General features: G+C 35.1%; 1 long non-coding RNA gene across 1 annotated transcript; it reads right to left on the reverse strand.

The window, feature by feature from the left end:
* Positions 1–4,160: 4,160 nt before the first annotated feature.
* On the reverse strand, positions 4,161–9,419 carry LOC139143134 (uncharacterized). The gene is made up of 3 exons (XR_011554541.1): positions 9,329–9,419; positions 6,196–6,408; positions 4,161–5,020 (listed from the first exon to the last, which is right to left on the reverse strand). It is a non-coding gene; the product is annotated as an uncharacterized lncRNA (long non-coding RNA).
* Positions 9,420–9,952: the final 533 nt, after the last annotated feature.

Consider the following 9,952-nt stretch of genomic DNA (forward strand, 5'->3'; position numbering starts at 1 on the left):
GGTTTGTATGAATTTAATCGGCTTTTTCAATTGCAAGGTATGAGAAATTTGGCCAACTCCCAGATGTTTCAATTGTAACAGATGGGGTGAGACATCAAAGACATCACCCAATGGAGTCAAAAATGAGTTAGCATAGAAATTTAAATAGAAAAGAGGGAGATGGAAATTAGGATGAGACCACTCCAAAAAATGAGAATGTTCTTCTTTTCGGAGCCTTGTTTCATTTTGTAGAATTTCACCAGGGCCGATTTTGACAAATTCCAGATGCAAAACTCACTTAATTCAGAGACAAATTGAAATATGAAGATCAAGAATTTTCAGTTGCTTCCGGCTGTTATTGTGAGGAGAAATTATTACTTGGGGTGTTTTAAATATGAAGAGCCATATGCAAAAAGAAAACAGGAACTGCTTCAGAAAAATGCTGAGAAAGTAAACAAGAGTTTGCTGTGTATGTGGTAATGATCATGACAAATATGCACGACAGCTGGTGTCAGAAGAATGCTATAAAATGTTCTCTTTATTTCAACAAAAAAATTACAGCAAATCTTTGTAATATCTGTCAGAAATACTTTCTTAACTTTGATAGAATAGCAAAATGTGAAGCCATTCATTGTAGATTTGAAAAATTTAATAAGTTTTATACTTTCTTGACCAAGAATAGAACACAACAGAGCTGACAAGAACAGATGGCAGAACCAGTAGAAGTACCACAGAATTAGTAGCATGATGTACTCTATGGTAATATCAAGTAGCGCACCATAGAGTTAGTTCAACAGATGGAAGGTATGCACGACAGAGAAAGTAACAAGAATAGGTCACCGACACGGACACTCTAAGTAGGCAATCTGACAGTGTATCATCAACCATCAATATATCATCTCATTATGGGTGCTGGATTTAAGATCATCATGAAAAAGTGATGAAACTGAAGCTGTCAGCTTTTTGGAGCTTCCGTAAGACAAAATCAGCAGCAATGCAAAGACTGTATTAAAAAGTCATCGTTGATGACACAGACCCCGCTTGTCCATTTTGTTATAATCTTTGGTGTCTAGGTAGCTGTGGTCTAGGTAGCTGTGGAATGACATTGATGCAACGGGTACATCAGGCCTGTGACTTGCATAATAAAGTAATCTGAGGAACGTTCAATAAATGACTCATCTCTGCCGGAAATGACCACTCAAGGAACTTTTGATTACATCACACATAACGATGCCCTTACTGCCTCCAGTGTCATGATGGCACATACTATATACATGGTTTGGTGGAATTTTCGAAATGGTATGGGATCTGATATGTTGTTGTAATCAGCCATTTCCGATCATATAATGAAACAAATTAATGTGCACAAGAATGCAGCCATAGTATTTTATCTTCGTATCACGTTTGAACAAAATCAGTCCATCGAGGGACAGTGACCTATGTTTATGTTTCAAAGACATAAAAAAATCACACCAAAATTTTAATCAAATGGCTGTCTATTGACCATATGGATCATAGCACAAAATTAGTAGACATGTATATGTATGCCATAGTACTTTATCTTTGTACCAAGTCTCAACAACATCGGTTAAAGAATATTTGCATATGATTAAGCCTCAGAGACATGAAAAAATCCAAAAATGACCATCTGACAGCGATATTGGAAAAAATGACAATCTGGCAGCCATATTGGAACATGTCACGAAGTAAATTGACATGTATATGTATGCCATAGTGCTTGATCTTTGTGCCAAGTTTGGACAAAATGGGTGTAATGACCTTTGAATTACGGTTTAAAGACATGCAAAATTCCAACAAAATGGCAGTTCTGCAGCCATATTGGATCCTATCGCAAGCTTAATTGATACATGCATATGAATGCCATTGTGCTTTGCCTTTGTGCCAAGTTTGAACCAAATCGGTTCAAGGATGTTTGAGTTATGGTTCAAAGACATGAAAAATTCGCAAAAATATGGCCGCCTGTCAGCCATATTGGATCATATCACGAAGTAAATTGGTGTTCATATGAAGGACATAATGTTTTGCTTTTGTGCCACATTTGAACAGAATCGGTTCAAGGATGTCTGAGTTATAGTTCAAAGACATGAAAAATCGCAACAAAATGGCCGCTTCACGCCCATATTGGATCGTATTGCAATATAATTCAACATGCATATGTAGGACATAGTGTTATGCCTTTGTGTCAAGTTTGAACAGAATCGGTTCAAGGATCTTTGAGTTATGGTTCAAAGACACGAAAAATCGCAAACAAAATGGCCGCCTCGTGGCCATATTGGATTGTATCACAAAATAATTTGACATGCATATGTAGGTCATAGTGTTATACCTTTGTGGCAAGTTTGGACAGAATCTGTTCAAGGATGTCTGAGTTATGGTCCAAAGACATGAAAAATCGCAACAAAATGGCCGCCACGCGCCCATATTGAAACATATCACGAAATGATTGTACATGGATATGAAAGCCATAATGTTATGCCTTTGTGCCAAGTTTGAGCAGAATGTGCTCAAGCATGTCTGAGTCATGGTCCAAAGACATGAAAAATCGCAATAAAATGGCCGCCTCACGCCCATATTGGATCATATCACAAAATAAATCGACGTGCATCTGTAGGTCATAGTGCTATGCCTTTGTGCCAAGTTTGAACAAAATTAGTTTAGCAGTGTCTGAGAAACTGTTGATGACGGACGGACGGGACTAAAAAGCTACACCAGTGCTTAGCAGCAGTTCTTGGAAAGATATTGAGTACACAGTTAGAAATAAAATTGAGACAATTTCTACAAGAAAGTGATTATTGAACTGATAAATATATCAATCACTGGTAGACATGAGTGCTTATTGGACTCTGAATGAATTACAGTCGATAAACAAAACAGTTATCAAAGGCCTGCATATATTCACTAAGTAAAGACATGACAAACTGGTTGAGTCTCTATAATAAACAAAACAGGTTTTAGGATATCAAAGGCCTGCATATACTCACTAAGTACAGACATGACAAACTGATGGAGTCTCTGGAGTAAAATGGAAACACTACAATAGAGATCTAGGGAAGTTCAAGGACACTTCACTTCTGCAGCTTCTGGTGCCATGAAAAAGAAGCCTTTGACTTGGCTAGCAGGAATGTTGATTTATTAAAATGCTCCTTCATGGCATTAATCTCAAAATTTATTCTCAAAATTCTCTCAAAATTCACGATACTTCAGATTAAGATTTTGTGTAATAATCTATATTCTTATATCAGTGTCAATGGTCTACTGTGACCCTTTTTTAATACAAAGATGGTCTTGAGACTGGGATCCTGTTACGTTATTTTTCAATTTACTTAAATTTGGCAGTTAACTCTAGAAATTTTGTATGAGAATCCTAGTGGGTGATCATGAAGTTAGCCTTCTCCTTCACTATATAGAATGCCTGATAATTTACATTTTGTTTGGTTAAACGCCATGTCATCTGCGCACGCCTATGGCGCAGATTTCTTTTTTCACTTTGATTGTAAAATATCACTGTTCTTGTATGTGACTTGCTTTACAGTGAACACCTTCCAAATTAATTAGCAATATTCCAAAACATTTTAAAAATCATTCATTATGTTTTCAATTACCAGCACGATGAATATTATTTTATATACATATAATGTCATTCATAATACACTATCTCCCAATACCAAGTATTGTTTACTTAGCCCCTCCTAAATTTTGAAATCATTTGTTTAATCATGTGATTTTCAAAAATCACATGATTAACAGTGAGATTGACAAAAACTCTTCAGAACAATCATGTGATTCAATAATAAATCACATGATTTTTTCCCAACACTTTTTTAATCATATGCATTTACTCTTGATTAATCACTATGATTTCTTGGCATTCATTCTGATTAATCACATGATTTTTTTTCAAAAAACACAAAGCCCCTGTGTGTGCAATTTTGTGTTTTTGGCTTCAGATTAAACAGTGACTTCAAAATCTTTTCTAGACCATGATAGCTCAAGTACTAAATTTGCAAAAGTCACTTCTTAAGTTTCGTTGCCAGAATTTAGTTTAAATTGAATATGAATATGTTTGCAATCAAGTCAAACATACTCCAGTCTCATACACACAAGAAAAATAGAATACTGATGCATTGATTGGTTTTAATTTTTAATTTTATTAAGTTCACGAGAAAATCATCCTCAAAAAAGTTGTTCAATGATGTCAAAAATATCTTTAAAACAGCCATTCTCCTTGTATTTATAGCAAGTCTACATTCATTTTGTCAGATGTGACCTTAGTAGTAGAGGGGCTTATAGAAAGGGAGGAGGTTATGCTCAAATATGTACGGTAGTTTCTTGTGTCATTAAAAGTGATAACATAGAAAACCAAGATAGAATATTCATGTTTAAAATACCTTGGAAGTACATTTTGTGATTTGACCTCCATGAAAATGGTTGAAATTCAACTGAAATCAGCTGATGGCACTCGAGGCTATATAGCATGAACCTAACAGTGATCACATACTAAATGAAATACACACATCTTTCACAGTTTGTAAACTGATCAGAAAAACATACACTGTTGAAAACGATTGCCTACATGACGATGAACAGCACACTTCCAGCACAGCACTACTAAAGTGACACTTATCTGGTCATTGAGGATGTTGTCTTACATCACCGTAGGGAACAGTCAACCAATGGCCATCGTCAAAGTATGTCATGTGATATTATTAATGAGTGTCTACCATTGACATGTAAGAATTTCCCAACACCAGCATTACATGTATAGCTGACACATAATTGCACAAATATTTCTGATATTTGAGACTGAATACACATGAGTTTTAATAGAGATCCGTGATGATATTTCATTGATGTGATAAAGCTAGAACATCCCCGAAAAAGGCACAAGAGTGATTGTTACTGCGAAAGGTCCAATCAAATCGCTGGAACCAGATCATCTCTAAATGAGGGCTTCTGTGGTAGACTGAATACCAACTTGAATGTGACACTACTTTTTTAGCCTTCATTATTCTTCATCATTCTGTAAGATAAAATAGATATAACAAAATCATCATAGTAACTTTTTCTGCGCTTTTTAGGGACATATCCTTCTATTAATATATAAAATAGAACTTCCCCATCTCAGTTCAACATCCTGAACCTGTACTTGCCACCACAATAGTTCTTAAAGCTGAATTTCCATTTTGCCAAGAAGACTGAAATGATCGTACCTTTTTTGGTTCATATTTTAGCCTAAAGTGAAACCAGGTAGCAGAGAAAGTCATGCACAGATAGATGAGAGCTTACATTTCTGCTATCCAGGATGATTTCAAGTTGAATCTATCAAGTTAAAACTAACAGTTCATGATCTCTGAGATGGTTTTGTCAAATGTATTCTGCACTAATTAGGAAAAAAATATTCTGGAAAACTGCTGTGTTTTTGACCTGCAAAACTACATGGAATGAAAGGATGATGAAATTATCTTGTATACATTTTGGTTGGTCACAAGGACAATGTCAGATGTATTGTTTTTATGTAAAAAAAAAATAATTTTCAGACCAGGAGTCTCCGTAATTTACATGCAAGTTGTATTAAATTGTCAGCATAATCCCCTATTTACAAATTTTCGGAAGAGTATAAAAAGAATATGTACAACTGACTGTTTATCAATCAATTTTTGTTTTCTTCACAATTTTGATCTTTATCTGTCAAACATGAAAAATGGTTAGGACCAGACGTGTACAGTAAATTAACACAAATTAACATTGCTGGTTGAGTAGTTTAATTTGTACGCATACTTGAACATGTAGGAGACTTTGATGAAATGCCTTTGGCATTCATAATTTTGATTTGGGCCCCCACTCCGTCTGCCATTTTTCACCAACCCTGTTGCTGGCTGAAGGTTGAATAATATTAATAATATATGTATGTATATAATATGCATAATTGGAGCATTTTTGCCTATATTAGCATTGTTGTATGTCTATGCATTCTGTGTATGATCTAGAAAGTCTGAGTTTTGATGGCAATACAAACAAAATGTGTTCAGAGTCCTGATGTTAGTACTGTGTCTAGCAACATAACAAATAAATTCCACCTGCATGTCACTAGACTTGGGATGGTCAACTTGTTTAGTTGCTCATAAAGTTGCCTTTCTCCATCCTTGATGTGCTTGGGCCATTAGAATATCACAAGACGTATCTTATTCCTCATACCTTAGACAATGTCTTCATCTTTTCATGATTCTTATATAGTTTCCTTATCCTTTGTTCTTCATCATCTGTTATCATCTGTTACAGAAGTCTTCTGCATTCATAACGCCATCGCTTGAAGTCATTCATCAACCATGTTTTGTATGATGGTTGAACAAAAATCATGTGCAACTCTTCAATATAGGTCTGCCAGATAAATTTCTCCTCATCAGTGATCTGTATTAAATAAATTTTGGACAACATTAGTGGAAGTTAAACAATTAAGTTGTAGTATTATGTTCTGATTATATTGACTGCATTGCAGCCTACAATGTGTAAAATGTATTTAGTCAATGATATTTCAGTACGTCCAGAACTATCATATTTGTGGTTTGTGACACCCAAGTCTATTGAGAGAAATTCAATATTTGTGTTCCTCAGCTGCATACATGTATTTCTATATATCTAAGTACATATTATGTGTCAATAGTTAATTAAGTTATTGCAAAAGTAGTTCCTGTTCAAATCATCACATGATTATACATATTTCATAGACCCTCTTTATCACGTACTCATAACACTTCTTCATTGTTCAATCGGGTTTAGGCAAAACATGAAAATCTTTTTGACGGTCAAAAGGCTAAAAAGGTACCAAGGTTTGTGCTTGAAACAATGTGTAGTTTTTCAAACACTTATTCCAAAGAGTCTAGTGAACAGTTAATAAGCTGTCTGAGGTCACAGAACTGCACAAAGATGGCACTCAACATGAATTATCATGAGAGAACACAGGTAAGAAATTAAAGGGACTACCACTTTGATAACCTCTCAAGACTCTTTGACCCTGATGTGGTTTCCCAGAGTTGTTGTTTAGACTCAATTATACCCTGCTTTCTTTGATGTATACAGTTGAGAGAATGAAATATAGACACAATCACTATTGAATTTAATTCTGAAAAACAGTGGAATTCAAAGATTGAAATGGCTGGAGAAAGTCACGATAAAATACAGTGGAATTCAGTATTTGCAACTCAACATTATCAGAGCTGGCATATTTTACATACAGTATTAACCATAAACTTAGAGACTGGTCACTTTCTTTGGCTTTGGAGGCTAGGAGTTAGATTATTTTTTGCCATGTCAAAAGGTGGATGCTCGTTCCCCTCCCCCCTTCATTCAAACTTTTGAAAGCAGGGTGACATCCTCCTGTGACTGTGGTAAGACAAGGTGATATATAAATTCAATATATATATATATATATATATATATATATATATATATATATATTTTACACACTGAAGATTTCTGAACTCAAGAATATATATATTCTGTAAAGTTCAGAAATATTCAGTGTGTAAAACGTTTTTGTGTGTGTGTGTGTGAAGATTTCTGAACTCTATAGAATATATATATTCTGTAAAGTTCAGAAATCTTCAGTGTGTAAAACATATCTGTGTGTCTGTGTGTCTGTGTGTGTCTATGTATATAAAAGGGACATTGAATGTGCCTTTTGGCCAATCAAGTTTTCTTCTCTGTATCTACTGCAGTTTCCTGTTCTACTCCCGACAGCTTGCTTGAATAACAAAATAATTATGGTTGGCAATTATTTTCTGTATGTGCTTGTGGATGAAGACCATTTTTTATTGATGACAAATGATTTCTAGTCTGGAATTAATTCAATTTTAAACAATGACAATGCTGACTGTCTACGTATGGCTGTCCTGGACTTTTCATAAGCAGGGAGTACTACAACAAGAAACTGCAGTGGATACACAAATCAAAACCACACCCAAAAATTAATCAAACATTATAGATAAAAGATGACACAATGATTATGACACAGTAGCGATACTAAGTGTACCTCAAGATGCTTGTAGGAGTATAAGAAATTGTTGTTGGCATTAAAACTTGATACTCAGGCCCCTAAAGCCTCTATAGATTATCCCTTGATAGGCTTGTGATCACAAAGTCCACCACAGATGAGCATCTGTACATTAGTCCTTTTATATCTCAAGTAATTCTGTACATAAAGATCAATCATTGGAGCTCTTGATTACTGAAAGTGACCGTGCCTGCAGTTCTATTGCAGTTTGAGGTGATGGCACATTCAAACTCCTATATGTTTCAGTAATTTCTTTCACTTTCAAAATCAATATCATTGCACTTACTTTGCCTTTATCATAAAGGGTAGAGATGGTTTTAATGACATCGTCAACCTTCATCCTTGTTAGGTTTGGTTCAACCTATTGTGGGACACATATTTCATTTGGTATAGAATGCAAGATGACATCATTCACATCTAGCCATTCATTGTCTGTCATCCAGTCCTATGATGTACAAGTTACAAAGTTGCAATTAATGTGACATATTATATAGCAATAACATGGAAGACAACTCAAATTTTTTTTTGAAATGAACATACATATACGATTATTTATAACACACAAATATATGATCAACATATTGGGCCTTGTCAAGTATGTTGCCACAGAAGTACCAAGCGGACTGTACCATTATTTTTTAGGGGTGGCTGACAGTTGTGAGAGGCTGAATATGCGTGCTAAATGGAAGGGCGACTAGCAGTTGAGCGCATGTGGCAGTGGTTACATCTCCATTGGACAGTTTGTTTCTTTCCATTTACTGCAAGACCACCTATTGAAAAATTTGCCACATTTATTTCTGAAGATGTAAAAAGCATATTCACTGCATGCAAATTTTATTGCCCTGTGATGTCTTTTGCCATTTTGCACCCCACTTCACACATTCATGGAGCTAGTACCACATTCAGTAGTACAACTTAGTACAACTAAGGCAAACACATTTATTTAAACAGATTTTTTGAACTTAGTGAAGAGTGTTGAGAAGACAAAACATGACTTTAATATTGAACTAGTACATAGTTTACTTGGCAAACGTGCTGTCTATCGGCTATGTTCAGCCCTTTAAACCCACGAGGCACCCCTAATTAATGGTACTGTCCGCTAGGTATCATGTAATAAAAGTGAAAATTCCTACTCTGAATATATACAACACTACATAATCAAGACGATCGATCATATTTAATTTAACTGCCCATGCCTTAATCTTTGTGCAACCTCTACAATTATCTACTTTGTCATTGATTTTTCACCAATACATGACATCAAGTGCACAAACCAACCTGAAGGATTTTCGTCGCTCAGTCAGATCAACAAAGGGATGTCTTGCATTTTCCTCAGAGTAAACCCCAAACTCGTAAACGTCATCATCCGCACAGCCTTATTTTCTTGTGGTCCATGTTCATTCATTGTTTTCATTGCATGTGAGAATGAGCTCGTTTTGATTACTGTCCTCTGAAATCAAAGTGTATTAATACTCAACAATCAAGACAAGATAAGAGGGATTCCTACTTCTTTTCTTTTATACCAATTAAATGCCGCAATTTTTAAAATATTTTTGCTGGTCGTTTCACTGTGGATATAATGTATCTGGCATGATCCTATTTATCACAGTCAGGTCAATCCTCTATCACCTAAACCCTTACTAATTAATATGAACGACAGTGTTGAGTAGTTGCAATTCATCTGGAGCGTCCGCGAGTATAAGATTATGCATTCAAAATAACAATAAAAAAACACGAAGATTTTGAAAGTGATTAACGTGGTCGACATATAAGTAAACTATGTTTTAAAATTGAATTGTGCAAAACCCGGGTGCAAAACTTACTGATTTTAGTTGTAGAAAAGTATACGTCACTGTCAAAGTCCCATTTTGTGGAGGGACTGTAGCTCATTCTTTATTATTT

Source organism: Ptychodera flava, chromosome 11, assembly GCF_041260155.1.
Source record: "Ptychodera flava strain L36383 chromosome 11, AS_Pfla_20210202, whole genome shotgun sequence".
Taxonomy (NCBI): domain Eukaryota; kingdom Metazoa; phylum Hemichordata; class Enteropneusta; family Ptychoderidae; genus Ptychodera; species Ptychodera flava.